This window comes from Trichosurus vulpecula, chromosome 4 (assembly GCF_011100635.1).
Source record: "Trichosurus vulpecula isolate mTriVul1 chromosome 4, mTriVul1.pri, whole genome shotgun sequence".
NCBI classification, from domain to species: Eukaryota; Metazoa; Chordata; class Mammalia; order Diprotodontia; family Phalangeridae; genus Trichosurus; species Trichosurus vulpecula.
In genome coordinates this window covers 135,914,619-135,933,632 of record NC_050576.1, presented here as the reverse complement: position 1 = coordinate 135,933,632, position 19,014 = coordinate 135,914,619, and the positions used below count along the sequence as shown (strand labels likewise).

General features: G+C 38.8%; 1 pseudogene; it reads left to right on the top strand.

Moving 5' to 3' along the window:
• The first annotated feature begins 302 nt into the window (after positions 1 to 302).
• On the top strand, positions 303 to 9,249 carry LOC118846840 (annotated as a pseudogene).
• The last annotated feature ends 9,765 nt before the right edge of the window (positions 9,250 to 19,014 follow it).

Sequence of the window (19,014 nt, the reverse complement as noted above, 5' to 3'; positions counted from 1 at the left end):
CACAGATAGTGGATTTCAGAGCATAACTTGCCAACAAGAATAAATTTTATACTCTCAACTTTCCAGAAACTCTGAGGCTGATATGGGCATGAAACTTGGGAGTTATCCCAAGACACAAGTAAACTTGAGAAAATATAGTATCAATAAAATGGGTTGCCCTATGAGAGTCAATGCATTCAGGAGGACCAAACCTTGGCACCATTGCCTTTAGAAGGATTTTAGCAACAAAGGCTGGGAAAGCCTCAACCCACCGAGTAAGTTGATCAGCAAAAACAAGACAGACCTTATAATGGCCAGATGACATGGATAGTGTCATAGAAGCAATGAACTTGAACTTGAACACACTTTGGGAGATAGTGGAAGAGAGAAAGGCCTGGCGTGTTATGGACCATCGGGTCACAAGGCGTCGGACACAACTGAACAATGACAAAAATATCTAAGGATGAAGTGACCTATGGAGAACTAAGGATACCAGACAGAACAGCCGAGCTGTCCTCTGAAAGCTTTTGAGCAAGATGAGTTGATATAGGGAGCAGATCCTCTTTGTTAATGGTGGGAATCAACTCTTCAAAATTGTCCTAAAAAGTAGGGAAATCATTCTTAAGATTATCATGAACATCTATCAGCATAGGAAATAGGGAAAGAGAGTCCTCTGGGAGAACCATTGTTAAGACAGGAGATGGTGGATTTCAATTTACACAAGAGATCTCAACCTAGCAAATTAACAGGGGCATCAGGAATCAATAAAAAGGAGTGTTCAACAGAGAGTGGACCAATGGTAACCATTTGAGGCGACCATCTAGGAACAGCCTGCTTTTCTCCAGAGACCCTTACCATCAAGTGAGACCCAACAGGTTTGCAAGATTAGCCTGCCTTTTTATTTAGTAGTAAAAGTGAAGCTCCAGTAGCTACAAAACAAACATAAAATGTATCACCGACTTTGAAAGTAACCATTGGTTCCTGGGCACAGGGAAAGCTAGACTGGAATGGCTGGGGCAAGTACTTCAGGACTGGGACAGATAGAATTTTCCTGATGAGTTTTGGTCCCTGCTTCTCCCCTACATCTTCATGTTATAGCCTTTCTCTGAGCTTCTCTCTTAATAGTTGAAAAGCTTCATCTTCCTACACTCTGTAATCATATGGCCCTTCTTCTGACAGTAAAATCATACCAGTGGCTCACAGCTCCGTGACTGGTTTAAAGGAGCAGGAAATAGAGTTGTCTGAGCAACAGCTAAGAGGGCCTGAGGTTTCAGCTATGATTCCACTTTATCATTTTCTAACTTTTCTCTCCCTTCATAAACATACTGAGCAAGACTTTTACTGATAGTCTTCTCATGCCAACTCAGGCAACTCTTTTGGAAATAATCCCACACTTCAGGAATGGATTAGCTAACAAAGGCTGAATTAAAGATACTAGCATCTTTGCATTAATTGGATCCAACCTTGCACAGACTGCTTGGCACCTCTGTACAGCCAATCATAAAAGTGGTATTGGGCTTCACTCTCTTGAAAGATCTCTTAAAACTTACTCCAATTATCAAGGCAGATGGCACAAGCCTCCATTCCCACAAGTATCACGTTTCTACCCTGCTGTGGCAGAGTTATTAGGGTCTCCGTGTGGGTAAATTTGGAAGACCCCCTTGTCTGACAGGTGCTATACCTGCTAGGATTAATCTGTTTGTGGAGATGGAAGCTCTTTTTCCTGAAGACAATGAGATTTCCATTAGATCTGTCACATATCCCAAGGTAGAATTATAACCCCTAAATATAGTCCAAAATTGGATTATAACAGCTACCAGGTCCTCATCAAATTTAGGGGTGTCCCTTCTTCATATGGAAAGGTCAAAGGGACTGGAAGGCTGATACTGCCTAACAGAGATTACATTTCCAATAGTCACGTCACAAGTTAGCCTTTTCTGAAGAGGGACAATGCCAGTAGGCTGTCCCTCGGTTTTTGAGGAGACTAAGTCTCCTTGGGTAGTGGGAGGAAATGTCAGAAGAACAAAAGGAGGAGTCACAGGAGAGGCAGAAGAAAGATCAGGATAGAGAGAAGAGGGCCCTTTCGGAGTCTGTGGTCTGCTTTGGCAGAGCCTCCCAATTGAACCGAAAGTTCATTTGATTTGGGTGAGGTTCTTCAATGGACACTCTTGATTTCTGTAATATACAATCACCAAAAGTACCAAACTGGGACTATATAAGTTACTGGCCAAATTTCTTGCACTTATAGACCAGATTACACATAATTTAATTGCATGTTTCCTTGTCATAACCAGATGTACCAGGACCTTTTCCAGGTATAGGATTAGAGACAAACTCTGACATCAGTTTGATATGACAATTGTTTGGATCTCCCACTCTGCAACCCCTGTAACCGCAAACAAGATTATCTGAAAGACTTTTAGCCCTACTCATAAGATATATAGTGTGTCTATATGTGTGTGTGTTCATATATAGTATATGTATATAATAGTCATGTGTATATATACACATTTATACACACATATGTATATATACATACACATGCACACACACTCATAATATTTTAGAGGAGGAAAGACCTTAGAGGTCATCTGGTCCAACCACTCATTTCATGATAAAGAAATACATATGAGGCCCAGAGAGGGGAATTGATTTTCCCAAGGACAAACAGTAAGTGGCAGAACAGAGATTTTCACTCATGTCCAGGGAGTCTCACTTGAACGTTCTTTCCACTGGACCTGATTGTGTGTCATACTTCCATGCTCACTATGCCTTTTTTGGCTTTTTGACTTTTCTGTTCTCAAGTGTACTAACTTTGAGAGTCAAACTCTTTCAGAAGGGAGAGACCAAATTGGAACTAGAACACTCTTCCTCCTCCTCCTCCTTCTCTCCCTCCTCCTCCCCTTCCTCCTCACCCTGCTCCCCCTCACCCTCCTCCTACTCCTCCTCTTCCATAGCACAAGGTCTTTCTCCAATTTCAAAAGTCAACTTATACCTCAACTCCTTGTTGCCCTTTTCTCATCAATTTACAAAAAGTTTGGTTTCCGCAGTATGAGAAACCATGGTCCATGGAGTGCACCTATATTTATTTCTAAGCTAGATAGGAGTTCAACTTTCAAAGATTGCAAGGGGTTCCTTCCCTTTCTCTTCCAGTGTCCTCTCCTAGTCTCCCTCAGCCCCTGAGTAATCTGTAGGTGATGCAGCAACCAGAATGCTGGGCCTAGATTCAGGAAGACCAGAGTTCTAAATCCTATCTCAGATATTCTACTAGCTGTGTGACCTTGGACAAGTCACTTAACCTCTGTCTGCCTTACTTTCCTCAGCTGTAAAATGAAGATAATAATGGCACCTACTTCCTAGGGTTCTTGTGAGGATCAAATAATATGAATGCTATTATTATTATTAATCTGATCTTTCAATAGCAAAATAATGTCTTCCTTCTATGGATTCCCCCCTACTTTTGTACCATGTGCTTGGTTGAAATGGCATTTGGGCATGGATCCATAATCTAAATTGCTCACCCCTCCAGCTCTTCTAAAAGAACCACTGGGGGAGAAATGAGTTAAATTTTGTCTCTTAATTACACCAGGAGAGAAACTCACACACCGGCACCCAAGGGAGTAAAGAAGCTGTAGTGGTGAATCTGCAGAGCAGCTGCTAAGGAATTTAGGGGCTAATGACTTCCTAAGACTCTTAACCACTGCTAAAGAAGCTTTGCAGAATTTATCATCTAGTTTTACCTTTACTTTGCCTTGATTTACCAAGAGAATAAATAATCTCCAGACTACCATTTCTAGGTTAGAAGACTGAAGTGGGGTGGAAATTCTTGTTTCTCTCTGAAATTACTATTAAAATCAGGGAATTATAGGCTGTCACCTATTTCTGTCCTATTGTACCCCCCACCCCCAAAGCAACTTCTTAAGGGAAAAGAGCCATTTTAATAATATCCTCTAAAAGAGCAATATTATAATGTAAATATTAATAATGTAACTTTCTACAAATATTGAAATAAGGAATACACACTTGGACATTATTCTGGGTGAGGGCTTTGGATGAAGACTTTGTTCTAACATTGAAGATATCTACCTTTGCAAGGTGGAAATACCTCCATTAATGATACATTTGAATTTATGGGATACAGCCAAAGCAGTACTTAGAGGAAAATGTATATCTCTAAACACTTACATTAATAAAATAGAGAAAGAGAAAATCAGTGAATTGGGGGTATAACTAAAAATAAGCTAGAAAAAAGAATAAATTAAAAATTCTCAATTAAACACCAAAATTAAAAATACTGAAAATCAAAGGAGAGATTAATGAAATTGAAAATAGGAAAACCATTGTACTAATAAAACTAGAAGCTGATTTTATAGGGAAAAAACAATAAAATATATAAGCTATTGGTTAATTTGATTTAAAAAAAAACAAATGACCCTAATTAAAAATAAAAGGATGAATTCATCAGCAATGAAGATGAAATTAAAGCAATTATTAGGAGCCATTTTGCCCAATTATATGTCAATAAATCTGACAATCTAAGTGAAATTTATGAATATTTACAAAACTATAAATTGCCCTAACAGAAGAGGAAATAGAATAATTAAATAATCCTATCTTAGAAAAAGAAATTGAACAAGCCATCAATGAACTCTCTAAGAAAAAAAATCCCCAGGACCAGGTCAAGTGAATTCCACCAGGCATTTAAAGAACAATTCTAATACTATATAAATTATTTGGAAAAACAGGCAAAGAAGGAGTCCTATCATATACCTTTATGACACAAACATAGTGCTGATATCTAAACCAGGAGAAGCAAAAGCAAAGAAAACTAAAGAACAATTTTCCTAATAAATATTAATATAAGAATTTTAAATAAAATACTAACAAGGAGATTACAGCAATGTATCACAAAGACCATATATCATGACCAGATGGGATTTATTTCAGGAATACAGGGCTGGTTCAATCTTACAAAAACTGTCTGCATAATTAACTATATCCATTAACAATGACAAAAATCATATGATTATCTCAATAGATGCAGAAAAAGTTTTTAATGAAATATAGCACCTATTCCTATTTTTAAAAAAAAACACTACAGAGCACAGAAATAAATGGAGCTTTCCTTAAAACAATAAGTAGTCTCTATCTAAAACCATCAGCAAGCATTATCTATAGTGGGGATAAGGTGGAAGCCTTCCCAATAAAATCAGGGGTGAAGCAAGGATGCCCATTATCATCGCTACTATTCAATATTGTACTAGAAATGCCAGCTATAGCAATAAGGGAAGAAAAAGAAATTGAAGGAATTAGAATAGGCAATGAAGAAACAAAACTATCACTCTCTGCAAATGATATGATAGTATACTTAGAGAATCCTAGAGACTCAACTAAAAAACTAGTTGAAACATTTAATAATTTCAGCAAAGTTGTGAATGTAAAATAAACTCATGTAAATCATCATCATTTCTATATATTACCAACAAAGTCCAGCAGCAAGAGATAGAAAGAGAAATTCCACTTAAAATAACTATAGAAAATATAAAATACTTGGTAGTCTACACCTGCCAAGACAAACCCAGAAACTATATGAACAGAATTACAAAACACTTTTCACATAAATAAAGTCAGATCTAAACAATGAAGAAATATTCACTGTTCATGAGTAGGCCGAGACAAATATAATAAAAATGAAAATTCTATCTAAATTAATTTACTTATTCAGTGCCATGTCAATCAAACTACCAAAAATTATTTCACAGAACTAGAAAAAATAATGACAAAATTCATTTGGAAGAACAAAAGGTTAAGAATATCAAAGGAATCAATGAAAACAATGTGAAGCAAAGCGACCTAGCTATACCAGATCTCAAACTGTGTTATAAAGAGGTAATCCTCAAAACAATCTGGTACTAGCTCAGGATAAGAGTAGTAGATCAGTGGAATAGATTAGGTACACAATGCATGTTATTAAATAACCTTTGTAATTTAGTATTTGATAAGCCCAAAAGACCCAAGCTTTTGGGACAAGAACTCAAGTAGGTGACAAAAATTGCTGTGAAAACTAGAAAGCAGTTTGACAGAAACTAGGCATAGGCCAACATCTCATACCATACACCAAGATAAGGTCAAAATGGGCCCATGATTTAGACATAAAGGATTGTATCATATGCAAATTAGAGGAGCATGGAATAGTTCATCAGTCAATAGGTAAGGAAAGAATTTATGACCAAATAAGAGATAGAAAGCATTACAGGATGTAAAATAGATAACTTTGATCACATTAAATTTAAAAGATTTTGCACAAACAAAACCAATGCATCCAAGATTAAAAGGAGAGTAGAAATCGGGGGGGTGGGCGGGGCAGAAATTCTACCACAAGTATCTCTGATAAAAGCCTCGTTTCTCAAATATATAAAGAACTGAGTTAAATTTATAAAAATAAGAGCCATTCCCCACTTGATAAATGGACAAAGGAATGATGTTAATCAATAACAGAAAAAAATCGGTGGGGAACATTTGTTTTGCTTGTTTCATTGATCTCCACAAAGTACTAGTCATCTTAGCATGGAAGAGAACCTAGATTATCAAAAATTATTCTAGTGGAGTACAAATTTTGACAGGTTCTATCATTCTGAAAGGGCTCCTAACATAATCCGAACAGCAATTTATGTGTGCGCTCACATCCCTTGTAGGTCTGCCACTTGGTAATGAATTCTTTAGCCATGACAATCCAAGAAACACACAACACAGTCCTCAGTTCTGTGTAGACCCCTTCCCACTTTTGCAATGAAGGTGATAGGGTAATGAAAGAGGGAAACAGAATCTGATAAGCATCTTTCTGTTTTCAGATTGTCTGTGAACATTAACAGCTGCTGATATTGTGGCACCAGATCTTTGAGAAAATCCTCTTGCATTTTCACAACTTGGACCTTTTCTGCCTTTCCAATCTTACTCTCATCAGATTTGGCTCAAAGAGGGAATAACATAATCAGTCAGGTACAGAAATCTAATTCACTCTGGAAAGTTTAACTAAGGGAATCCCTGTTGCGCAGGAAGGTGAGGTCAGCATGAGAAGTGCAATAACCAAGGACAATCAGAGACAATTTTGCTACTTTCTTTCAGAGTTTAATCAGATTTGAGCTCCCATATCAGGAGCAGATTCAACCAGGAATAAGCTAACTTTGGAATCCACAAGCAATAGCCACAAACCAGAATTATCAGATCACTGACCACTCAAGAAAGAGTTGACAATTTATGTTAGATTTTGATCAGATCAGATCAGGACTTCTCAGTAGTAAAGACAGTGGAGTAATTGCAAATGACAATCAGACAAAGTCAACCTGAGAGACCCCCAAAAAATTATTTCTGACCCCCACCCAATGTAAAATTGAGGTTTGTCAGATCTGTATTCTTTAACCAGACCAGACCATAATGGATCCTAAAATTGATTACTGACTACTCAAAACAGAGTTTTACTCCAGTTTTTAACCAGACCCGACCAGGACTACCCACAAGGGAGAGCAGCCAAATCTGTACAGTAATGCCAAGTGACAGATAGATGAGTCACTTGCTTACTTGCCTGTAGGAAAATGAGGTGAAAGATCACAGTGTTTGGAAAATACCTAGTCCTCATTTGGGTATTCACCCAGAAAAAAGGAGGCAGAGAGATCCTCCTGTTAAGGCCCCTGAGTTTCTCAGGCCAGGCCTTGCTTTTGACTTACTGAATCACAGCACAATACCATTCAGAGAGATTGGTGTGGCTGCCACTCTGAACACCCTCTATATCAGAAGTGTGGGGAACCTGTGGCCTCGAGGCCACACGTGGCCCTCTAAGTCCTCAAGTGTGCCCCTTCGACTGAATCCAAACTTCACAGAAACCCCTTCTGTTCTGTGAAGTTTGGATTCAGTCAAGAGAGCCCCACGTGAGGACCTAGAGGGGTAGTGAGGTCTTGAGGCCGCAGCTTCTCCACACCCCTACTCTAGATCTACAAATACAAGAGGATTAAACTGGTATTCACAGACCGCAGAGCAGGAATTAACCAGACAGCATTAGGGCAATCTCGATTATCTCAGCTTAAGTAAATAGGCATCATAAAGCTGAGCCAGAAACTCTTCTATCACTAAGCAATTAATTACCAGATCTTCAAGCTCTAGCTAATAGTGTGACTAGCTGTCTTAAGGAAATATTGATCATAAAGAAAAAATTATCTCACCAAAGTACATAGTTGTCTACACGTTGTCTCCTTCATTAGAATGGGACCTCCTTGAGGTCAGGAACCAGTTTGTCGCCTTTCTATTTCCAGAACTTGGCACAGCGTGCAGCTAGCACAGAAAAAGTGCTTACGTAGGCAAAGGCAGTACGAAGAGAGAGACCCGCGCACACGGTCTTCCATTCACTGCCAGATGCTGCTGTGACTTGGGCGCTGGCCCAGGCTTCCCCTGAAGCCGCAGCTCCGGCTTTCCACGCATGCCTTCTCCAACCCCGACGCTCTTCCCAGCGCCCGACACCTCGGCGCGGAGTGAACTGACTAGAAGACAGCAAGGACCACGTATGTTGAAAATGGAAAATGGAATGAAAATGAAGAACAAGGGAAATGAAATGGAAAATGAAAATAGAAAAAAAAAAAGCACCTGTGGCATTCTCATAAAATTACCAGAGTCTATCCCGACAGGAGAGTTGATTACAGAAGGAAAATGAACAAACAACTTACGTGGATCCAGCTGGTAAAAGAACTTGGGAAACCGTGAAACGTACTACTAGGAAAGAAGGACTTTCTGCCGATGGTGTGGCAATTAGCCCAGTATTACAAAGGACTCTTCGTTACGGATGCATTGTCTTAGTGATGCAATTCAGACCCCCAATGGGAGGCTACTGCTTAGAGTTCGTGCAGGTCTAACAGACCACAACAAAAGCCCAGACAAAGCCGCTCCTTGAGAGCTTGAGGAAGAAACCGCTTACAAAGGTGACATTTGCTGCATGTTCTCCAGCTGTATGAATGGACCCAGGTTTGTCAAATTGTACCACACTTATAGTGACTATTATGATTAATGGAGATGATGCTGAAAAGGTGAAACCTAAACCAAAGCTTAAAGATGGAGAATTTTGTGAAAGTAGTTTCTTTACCAGACAATGATCTCCTAAAGAGAACTGTGATGACCTGGTAGCTGATGAACATCTCAGGGTGGATGCCAGAGTCTATTCCTATGCTTCGGCACTGCAACACACCAATGCAAAACCCTTTGACCGTACCATTCCTGAAATTCTGAAGCTGACCAAGACTCACCTCTATGTTTTTACAAATGAGGCCAATCTTTCACAGTTTGGACTTCGTATTCACATAGTTAAGTAGGTTTTGGATTAGCTTTTTCATAAAATAAAGGCAATATAGAATGCACAGTGATGATGGAACTGTATTATCAATGAAGTGTAACCTAATGTTTTGAACTCTATATTGGGCTAACTTTGAATTATTCAACAAGGAGTGCACACATATAGAAATCATTTATAGTTAATTAGTTTTGAATAAAACCTCTCCATTGTCATTGTCAAAAAAAGTGTTTAATAAATATTTTTTAACTAACTGAATGTAAGGTTTGCAAAACACTTTATCTCATTGATCCTCACAACAATCCTGTTACTAGTATCCTCATTTTGCAGATGAGGTGTAGCCAGAATGGACTTTGTTTTCTTTGAATGACTCAGCTTGCCTCCTTGAGCTTCCCTGGACGCTGGGGCTTGCTCTTCCGGGGCAGGACCAGAGCTTCCTGTGTGATGAGTCATGGGGCTGGCTGAGGGGAGGTGTGTTAACGTGGCCTACGCTGGGGGAGGGGCCAAGTCAAGAACCAATCGGCCCTGGTCGTTCAGGCGGCGCTTGATGATGTCAAAAACTCTATAAGAGGGGAGAGGACAGCTTGAAGATCCTCCTTTCCTTTTCCGGTTAGAGCCAGAGACGCCTACAGCCGAAGCTGAGCTGCCGGTAGCAGAGCTGACTGGAGGCTAGTGGGTAATCTTCTTACCGTAGAGGGGAAGCATGTATACGATTTTGCCTTATACCATCTCGCTTCTCTGTGGCCTCCTGGTTACCCTTGTGAGGCGGACTTATTGGGCCTGGAAGCTTTTGATGAAAATATCAAAATGGGGACACTGGTTTGTGGGATTGTTACTGTGGAGTGTAAATACATGCTTTAGTTCTCCTGCCTTCTGCCTAGAGAATTCCTTATATCCTGCGGTTCCGGACCTTTTAGGCACATATGAGATTCTCTTTGAAATCATAAATTCTGCCTTCCTAATATATGAGGAAACTGAACCTTAGAAAGTTTAAGTAATTTCTGAGGGTCGCAAAACTCATAAATAGACTAAGATCATAGCTCTAGCAATACAAGGTGCCTCATGGGCAATCTATACCAACCATTTCATTTTGTAGATGAGGAAACCAAAGTCCAAAGAGGTTAAGAGATTTATCCAAGTTTACACAGGAAGTGCCAGAGGCAAAATTTGAACCCTGGTTCTCTGAATCCAGAGCAATTCCAGGTTCTTTCTAGAAAGTACTATGTAAACCTTAAAATGCAGTGTAAATATTAATCACTCGCATTAAGTATTTGGATTTGATTTGTACACCATCTTCCTGCTTCTAAAAGTATATAAAAACTCATATTTAAGAAGTAAAGGGAATTTATATTCCCTTTGAAAAGTATTTCTATCAACTCTTGAGATCACTTGTAACAGCTGTAGGTTTAGGAAAATCAGGCTAGAGAATCAATGAGGTCCTCCTGGCTGACCTCAGGTAGCCAATTCAGGCAATTGACAATGTATGTGCCTATGAGAGTCCAAGAATTGAATTGCAGGGCAGTAATACCTGCCTGGATAATATCTTTTACTATCTGGGAGGCAGAGGTGTGAATCTGCATGCAGATGTGACTATCTGCCTGATAGAGAATTTCTACAGGAAATCTTTGAAAATCTGGGCTATTGAAGGAAATTTTACTAACAGCTGAAATACAACCACAGGAAATGTACCATTCTGGAAATGTTGGGGGATGTCAGTGTATCAGTATAACTACTTCTAATTTCCATACCTAAGCAACCATCCCATTTTTAGTAATGATACAGTGCAGTGATCTACAAAATTAGAGTTAGGTTAGTGTATGGAACAACATGACTCAGGGTAGAATTCTTTTTGGACATGTTCTGAATGTATAACTGTGCTTCCTTTTAGAGCAGGGATGTCCAAAATGCATCCTGGCTGCAATGTGATTTATGTGGCCCACCTACAAGCATAGAAATTTACATAAATGCTTTAGTAAATGAAGCTGAGCTACCACAGAGCTCTCACTAAAATGGCAAATCAAAATATATTGTCTATTGTTCCAGTAAAAACCTAAGGTTGGACAGCCCCCTTTTAGAGGAATCCAACTTCACTCCATTCATGTTAGCTCCCTAGTCTGTCTATCAGACATAGACACAGACACAGGCACAAACTCAAAGACAAACACAGCGGAAGAAAGTGTGCTGTAGCAATTGAATCAGCTCACTACTGAAAAGAACAAGTATACATGGGTTCTAGTCCTGGTTCTGCCACAAATATGTTCTGTGTCCTTAAGTAAGTTATTCAATCTCTTGAATAACTCAGTTTTTCCATCTGTAATATAAGCAGGTCAGACTAGATATTATGGGCAATATATTGGAAAGAATGTTGAATCTGCAATCCAAAGACCCAGCTCTACCTCATACAACCTATGGAACCCTTGGCAAATCAGTTTTGAAGTCATCTGAAAGCATTGGAGATCTTAAGGTAACTACTAGCTCAAAAAAATTGATTATACAATGACATTTTAATAAAATGAATTTCATATGAAGTAGTTTATTGGTTTGGACATATAAGACTAGAATTCTTCAGACTTTCTGCTTAGTTCGCTGTGTAAATTTGGTTTTATAACATCAACTTCTATAAGATTAGAAGTGGGACAATAACTTCCCCAAGAAGTGTATTGCATTTTAACTGTTACCAATAACAAAAGTATGCCTCCAGTTTTGCATAATTTTTAAATGGAAGAGTTATATGAGATAATATCTAGGGCCCTTTCTAGTGATAATATTCTGGGAGTTTGTTATTCAGTGAATGATATACACCTTTCCATAACTATATTCAATGACTCACATTTCACCAAGTATTAAATGATGCCTATGAGGTCAAATTCACCTCCCTGCACTAAGATCTCTAGCCTACCTTAATTATTGCCCACGCTTTGCATTTGCATATAGATATCTAAATCCATAGATTTTGTTATTGTCTCTCTCCTAAGATATTGTCTGTTATGATTACTGCTCTTCTCCACAGATATTTTTCTTACTCTGATGTACCTGCTTCTCTCTGTAGCACTTGGCTGGGCACACATTTGTTTTTGGCCTGTGCTTCAGGTTGCTATCGCAACTAAACCTCTGATTTCATTGGTGGAAGGAACTCCTAAGGGAGAAAACTCTCTGCCAATGCAGGTAGGTACCTTCTCTGCAACTTAGAGTGTTATAAAGATTCCCAGAGCACTTGCTCTGATAACTTGCTCAGGGTCGCACAGCCAAGGACCCAAGACCTAAATCTTCCTGGGTTACTAGATCAGTGGCCAGCTCTCCATCATACCTCTCACTGATACCTCTCACCAAAGATATACAAAGTAAAGAAGAATCCCATGGCCTTTAGAACCTAGACCATCAATGCAACCCCAAACAACTAGTTAACTCAGTAGGAAAATCAGTCCCAACACTTGTTTAGTCACAATTGTTTGGAGAGGCAGTATAACGAAAAATATGTTGGACTTGGAGTCAAGATGACCTGAATTCAGAATCTTGTTCTGTAAGAATTAATAATTATGTATATACCTCCTCTAGGTAGAAAGATAAGGCCTGCAGATGGGAAATATGGTATTACGCTCTTTCAGATATAGAGACTATCAAGTGGTTTTGCTTAAACATTTTTCTACTTTACAAGGGATGGCTTAATTAGAAAGGGTGAGAAAAGAAGAGAGTGGCTAAGGAGACCAAGGACAAAAGACAATAACAAAAATTATTTGTTTGTTTTTTTGTTTTCTTCTTTAGAAACCATGACCTAGGTTCAAATTCCATTCTAGCACTACTTGTGTGACCTTGAAATAACTGATTAACCTCTCTGAGATAACACTTTAAAACTGCTTTGCAAACATTAACATGCTGTATAAAAGCCTGTTATTATTATGTTAAGCACACCCCTGACCATTGGGAACAAATTCCTTCTCTATTTTCACAATTGTGAGGTTCAGGCTAGGATGAGTGCTTCTGAAATGGTTGATGGAACTGGTAGGTGGCATATGGATCATGGAAATAACTTAGGATGAAGGTCATTCCTAAAATTGTGGGAAGTTTAGTATGGTACCTACTAATCAGGAAGTCCTTCTTTATTGTATATTATTTCTGCATGAACCCAGAAAGGACCTATTATTTGTTCATTCATATTTATTAAGTACTTACTACATATATAATACTTTGCCAAGTGTTGGAGATATATGGTAGGGACTTAACAGAAGCAGAAGAAATTAAGGGGTGACAAGAATACACAAAAGAATTACATAAGAAAGATCTTAACATCACCGATAACCACAATAGTGTGGTTACTGATCTAGAGCCAGACATCCTGGAGAATGAAGTCAAGTGGGCCATAGGAAGCATTGCTAACAATTAGGCTAGTAGAGGTGATGGAATTTCAGCTGAGCTATTTGAAATCCTAAAAGATGATGATGCCGTTAAAGGGCTCCATTTGATATGCCAGCAAATTTGGAAAACTCAACAGTGGCCACTAGATTGGAAAAGATCAATTTATGTCCCAGTTCTAAAGAGTAATGCCAAAGAATATTCAAATTATCAAACAATTGCACTCATTTCACACAACACTAAGGTTAGGCTCAAGATTCTGCAAGCTAGGCTTAAGCAATATGAGAATCAAGAACTACTAGAAATACAGGCTGGCTTTTAAAAAGGCAGAGGAATTAGAGACCAAATTGCCAACATTTGCTAGATTATGGAGAGAGCAAGGAGGTCCAGAAAAATATCTACTTCTGCTTCACTGACTATAGTAAGGTCTTTGACTTTACTGTAGGGATCACAACAAAATGTGGCAAGTCATCACAACAAAATGTGGCAAGTCATCAATGAGATAGGAATACTGTATCATCTTACTTCTCTCCTGAGGAACCTGTATGTGGATCAAGAAGCAACAGTTAGAATTGAACACGGAACAACTAATTGGTTTAAGATTGGAAAAGGTTTATGACAAAGTTGTATACTGTTACCTTATTTAATTAACTGATATGCAGAGTATATCATGCAATATGCCTAGGCTGGATGAATCAAAATCTGGAATTAAGGTAGCCAAGAGAAATACCAACAATCTCATATATGCAGAGAATACCACTCTAATGGCAGAAAGTAAAGAAAAATTAAGAAGCCTCTTTATGAGAGTGAAGGAGGAGAGTATAAAAACTGTCTTGAAGCTTAACAACAAAAAGAATCTCAGATCTTGGCAACTGGTCTTATCACTTCCTGGCAGATAGAGAAGAAATGGAAGCAGTGTCAGATTTTATATTCTTGGGCTCAAAGATCTCTTTAGACAGTGTGTGGGACAAAAGACCACTAGCTCAAGTTAAAAAAACAGAGATATCTTGGTTTCTCAAGGTAGAGAAAAAACAGAAGCTTTATTTGATCAAGTCTCGAAAATTGGGCATCTCCCACTACCAGGGCGGAGATAGCAGTGAAGAGAGGCAAGAGGGAGAAGGCAAGCAAGGGGATATATATCCTTGTACAAACAATTCTAAGAAATCCCAGCCCAGAGGCTGGACCCCTGTCCCCATTTGCGGGGACAGGTAGCCTCACAATCTAACCAGGAATAAGTTTTGCCCAATACCAGCACAGAAACTACAGAATTACCTTATAGGGAAACTTTAATGTTAAGATGGCGGTTTGTAAGTAGGCTAGGGGAGGGGGACAGGGGAATATCACCTGATTTCCCCAAAATCATATGATTTACAGGAAAACGAAACTTAGGCCTGGTGAGGTTCACATGCTAACTAAATTTGTACTATCTCTGTTTGAATATTGCCTTGCATGAGTTATTCATAGGGAAGCTTTCACAATCTTGTATTCTATTCACAGCTGAGGTGACATCTATAAATCTAAAGAAGAAGGGGCAGAAAGACATTCCTAAGGGCTAAATAATCAGATTCCCACAGACTCAAATTTATCCCATTTCCCTTTTCTCTAAATATTGATTCTCAAACATTTTAGATTAAAATACATATATATACATATATATATATATATATATACACACATATACATATACATATACATATACATATACCCTGTGAAGTCTTCACACTTTATTCTCTCACTACCTCACACAACAGCAACTGCAGCCAGGAAATTAAAAGATGCTTGCTCCTTGGAAGGAAAGCTATGGCAAATCAGGACAGCATACTCAAAAGCAGAAAGATTATCTTGCTAACAAAGGTCCATATAGTCAAAGCTATGGTTTTTCCAGTAGCAATGTATGGCTGTGAGAATTGAATTGTAAGGAAAGTTGAGAGCCATAGAACTGATGCTCTCAAATTGCAGTGCTTGGGAAGAGTTTTGAGAGTTCTCGGACAGCAAGGAATCCGTCAATACTTAAAGAAATACTTGAAGCAATGAATTCAGACAATTCACCTCAAGGTCAAATACTGAAGCTGAAGCATAAATACTTTGGCCACATAATGAGAAGATGGGACTCATTGGAAAAGATCCTAATGCTGGGAAAGATTGAAGGCAAAAGGAAAAGGAGTCAGCAGAGGATGAGATGGATAGATAGTGTTATAGAAGCAACTAACATGAGCTTGGACCGACTTCAGGAGATAGTGGCAGAAAGAACCGCCTGGCATGCTGATAATCCATGGGGTCATGAAGAGTCAGACATGACTGAACAACTGAACAACAACAGGAAGAACAACAACGGGAAACATATATAGATTAATGTCATGGTCCCTACCTCAAGGGGGTTTACTGTTTAGTAGGAAGGATAAGATAAGTACAGAAAGAAATATAGTACAAATTAGAATGTGCTAAGTGCTTAAGAGAGAAAGTACTTGTTAAGGAGGATGTAGAGATTACTTCTGTGCTATGTGTCTTGTGGGGGGGGAGGGGAGGGGGTATAGGAGAAAAAGAAAGATTGGGAAGATTTCATGTAGGAGGTGATGACATGGGAGCTGAGGCTTGAAGGGAAGAGTAGGATTTCAGCAGAATAGAGATGGTGAAAAAGGGCATTGCATCCATAGGGAAGAACGAGTAACAGTACTAAAGTTGAAAAGTTTGGAATATTTTCACCAGTGAATGGTATATAGTGCAATTAGCTAGAAAGTACAATATATGAGGGGAAGCAGGTATGAGAAAAGATTGGAAAGGTAAGTTTGAGCCAGTCTGTGGAAAGCTTTGATTTGAAGTTCAGGAGTTTAGATATTATTTAGGGCAAGGAAGAATAGTATGGCAAAAAGAATATTGGACTTGGAGATGGGAGAACTAATTTTAAATTCTGACTGTGTTGTTTACTAGCTATGCAACCCTGGGCAAAACATTTTACTTCCCTGGACCTCATCTTCTTCATCTGTGACATGAAGGACTAAATCAGGGTCACAGTGGTGGGAAGGACACATGATCGAAATCCATACATGTAAACAGAGTCTTTATATACCCTATATTTAGCTACTTTGTATGTATTTGCTTTGTATTCATAAATATTATATTTACATATTTATATATATTTTCATATATATCTATATATACATACATACATATATACATGTCTCTCCCATTATAACATGAAGTTCATTGCAAGTACGGATTGTTTCATTCTTTAAGACTTGTATTCCTAGTGCTTAGCGTGTTGCCTGGAACATTGTAGGCGCTTAATAAATATTTGATGGTTGATTAATTGATAAAAAAATGTTATTTTTAAATGTTATTTTATATTTTAGATGTTATATCTATGTTTTAAATATTATTCCAAAGAATGTAATGGCCCCTTGAGGGCAAACGCTGGCCAGTTTTCTTGGTCTCTGCAACCTCATCAGGAACACAGTGCTTAGCACTTAATCAAGGTTTTTTTGAATGAATTAATTAATGAATGGGAGTGCTGAGGGGAAGCGCTTTAAGGTTCAAAAAGCATAGGACAAATAGGAGCTATTATGATGATAAAGTGACAAACAGTGACTTCACCCCTCCCCCTCCAAGATTTCTCCTGCCTAGTGGTTGAGTGGGAAAATGATGAGGAAACAAATAGTCCCCTAAGGGTTAAGAATTGCTTTTCCCCTAGTTTATTCTCTAACCTGAAGGCATCCTAAAGTTTCTTCCTCTTATCTTGAAATACCATAAAACTTCCCCCTTATCCTGGACCATAAAATTCCTTGTGTCCCCCCATCCTGGGTCATAAATTTTCCTCTGTGTCCCTTATCCTGTCCTTATAAAAACCTTATAAACCTTATAAAAAGCCGGTCCCTCTGTAAATTGTTAGTCCTTCTTCCAGGGCTAGCCTGCTGCTTTTGTATCAATAAAGCTCCCCTTGGTTGGGAGATGTTAAGCCATGCTCTGGCTCCTTGTACGTACAAGTAAGCTAGCCTAGCTATGCTTTAAGGGAAAATAATAAACAACATGGATTTTTCTATCACCTAGCTCTGTTGTTTCCTTCAACCAAATTTTCAGGTTTAACAGAGAAAATAGTCTAAGTGAATTCTTTCACACCTGAACTAGCTCTCCCAACTCTAAACCGCGTTATTATGATAAATGTCATTTTAAAAATCTGGCCCCCTTTTTTTCTCATTAATAAGAAAACAATCTCAACAAAGTTTCGTCTGTTTCATTTATACAAAAAAGTCATGTACATAGAGTTCTGCTTAGACTGAACCACTGTCTCCTGTGTTGCATGTGCAGAGGATGAGGAGATAAAATTCCCTATCAGCTAAGAGACTGCTGAGCATGACGCTGTGTACCTACGCAAGGGACTTCCTTCCAAAGACACTCTGGAAATTATGGAGAGAACAGTACTCCTAGGAGATAGTGGAGAAAGACTTTGGAATGAAAGACTTGAAACCCTCAGAGCCTCAAATATATATGTAGGAGCCAGCTTGAAGTATATTTGAGCCAGCTCAAATTCAAGGACCAATTGTTCAGTTTTCAGATGAGCATTTACATCTTAGAAATCAGCCCTGATTATCAGGGCTTGGTTTATTGCTTTGTGGAGCTTTGTGAATTGTCAAGACTTAAGGAAGTGATAGAGAAAATTCTAACAATGCAGATTAAATTTAAAAGTGTGTTGTTTTAGGGTAAGGGAGAACCAGTTAGTTATTACTGAATGGGATGGATAATTGTGAAGACTTCACAGGGTATGTCTAAGGGAGTAAGAGAGGTTTTGGGATTTGGCTTTGTGATTTTGGAAGGTCAGGACCTGGAACTGTGGGCACCCCTTCCCCATCTCTCTCTCAGATGTTAGAAGATAATGAACTTCCTGTGAGCTATCTGTTCTCTGCTTCAGGAAGGTCTGTCCTCCCCTGCACTCCATTTCTTCTCCTAGACTTTCAGACACCACCCTGGCAGTTGAGTTCTGGTAGGGAAAAACCTGAATGGACCGGATCAACCTTGGTCCTCTGTGTAGTTTTCACACCTAGACTGTAAGCTCACCTTCCAGCCAATGGTGAGAAGGGATAGAGGTGGGTGGGAATCTTTTCATTAAAGACTATAAATTAAGGCAGGTTCCCTTTTACCTCGCCTCCTCCATTATCAAGGTGTGCCCAAATCTTGCAAGGTTTGTAAAATAAATTTACTTTGTTTCTCCTAAGGATGTCTCTCCTATTATTTAAAAATCCTGTCCCATACATTACACACTAGCATACTACTGCATCCAACCCTAGAATGTTGATATCCAGAGCCTACAGTTATATCTGACTGCTGAGGGAGGATCTCCCTGGGCTACATCCTTTTCTCTG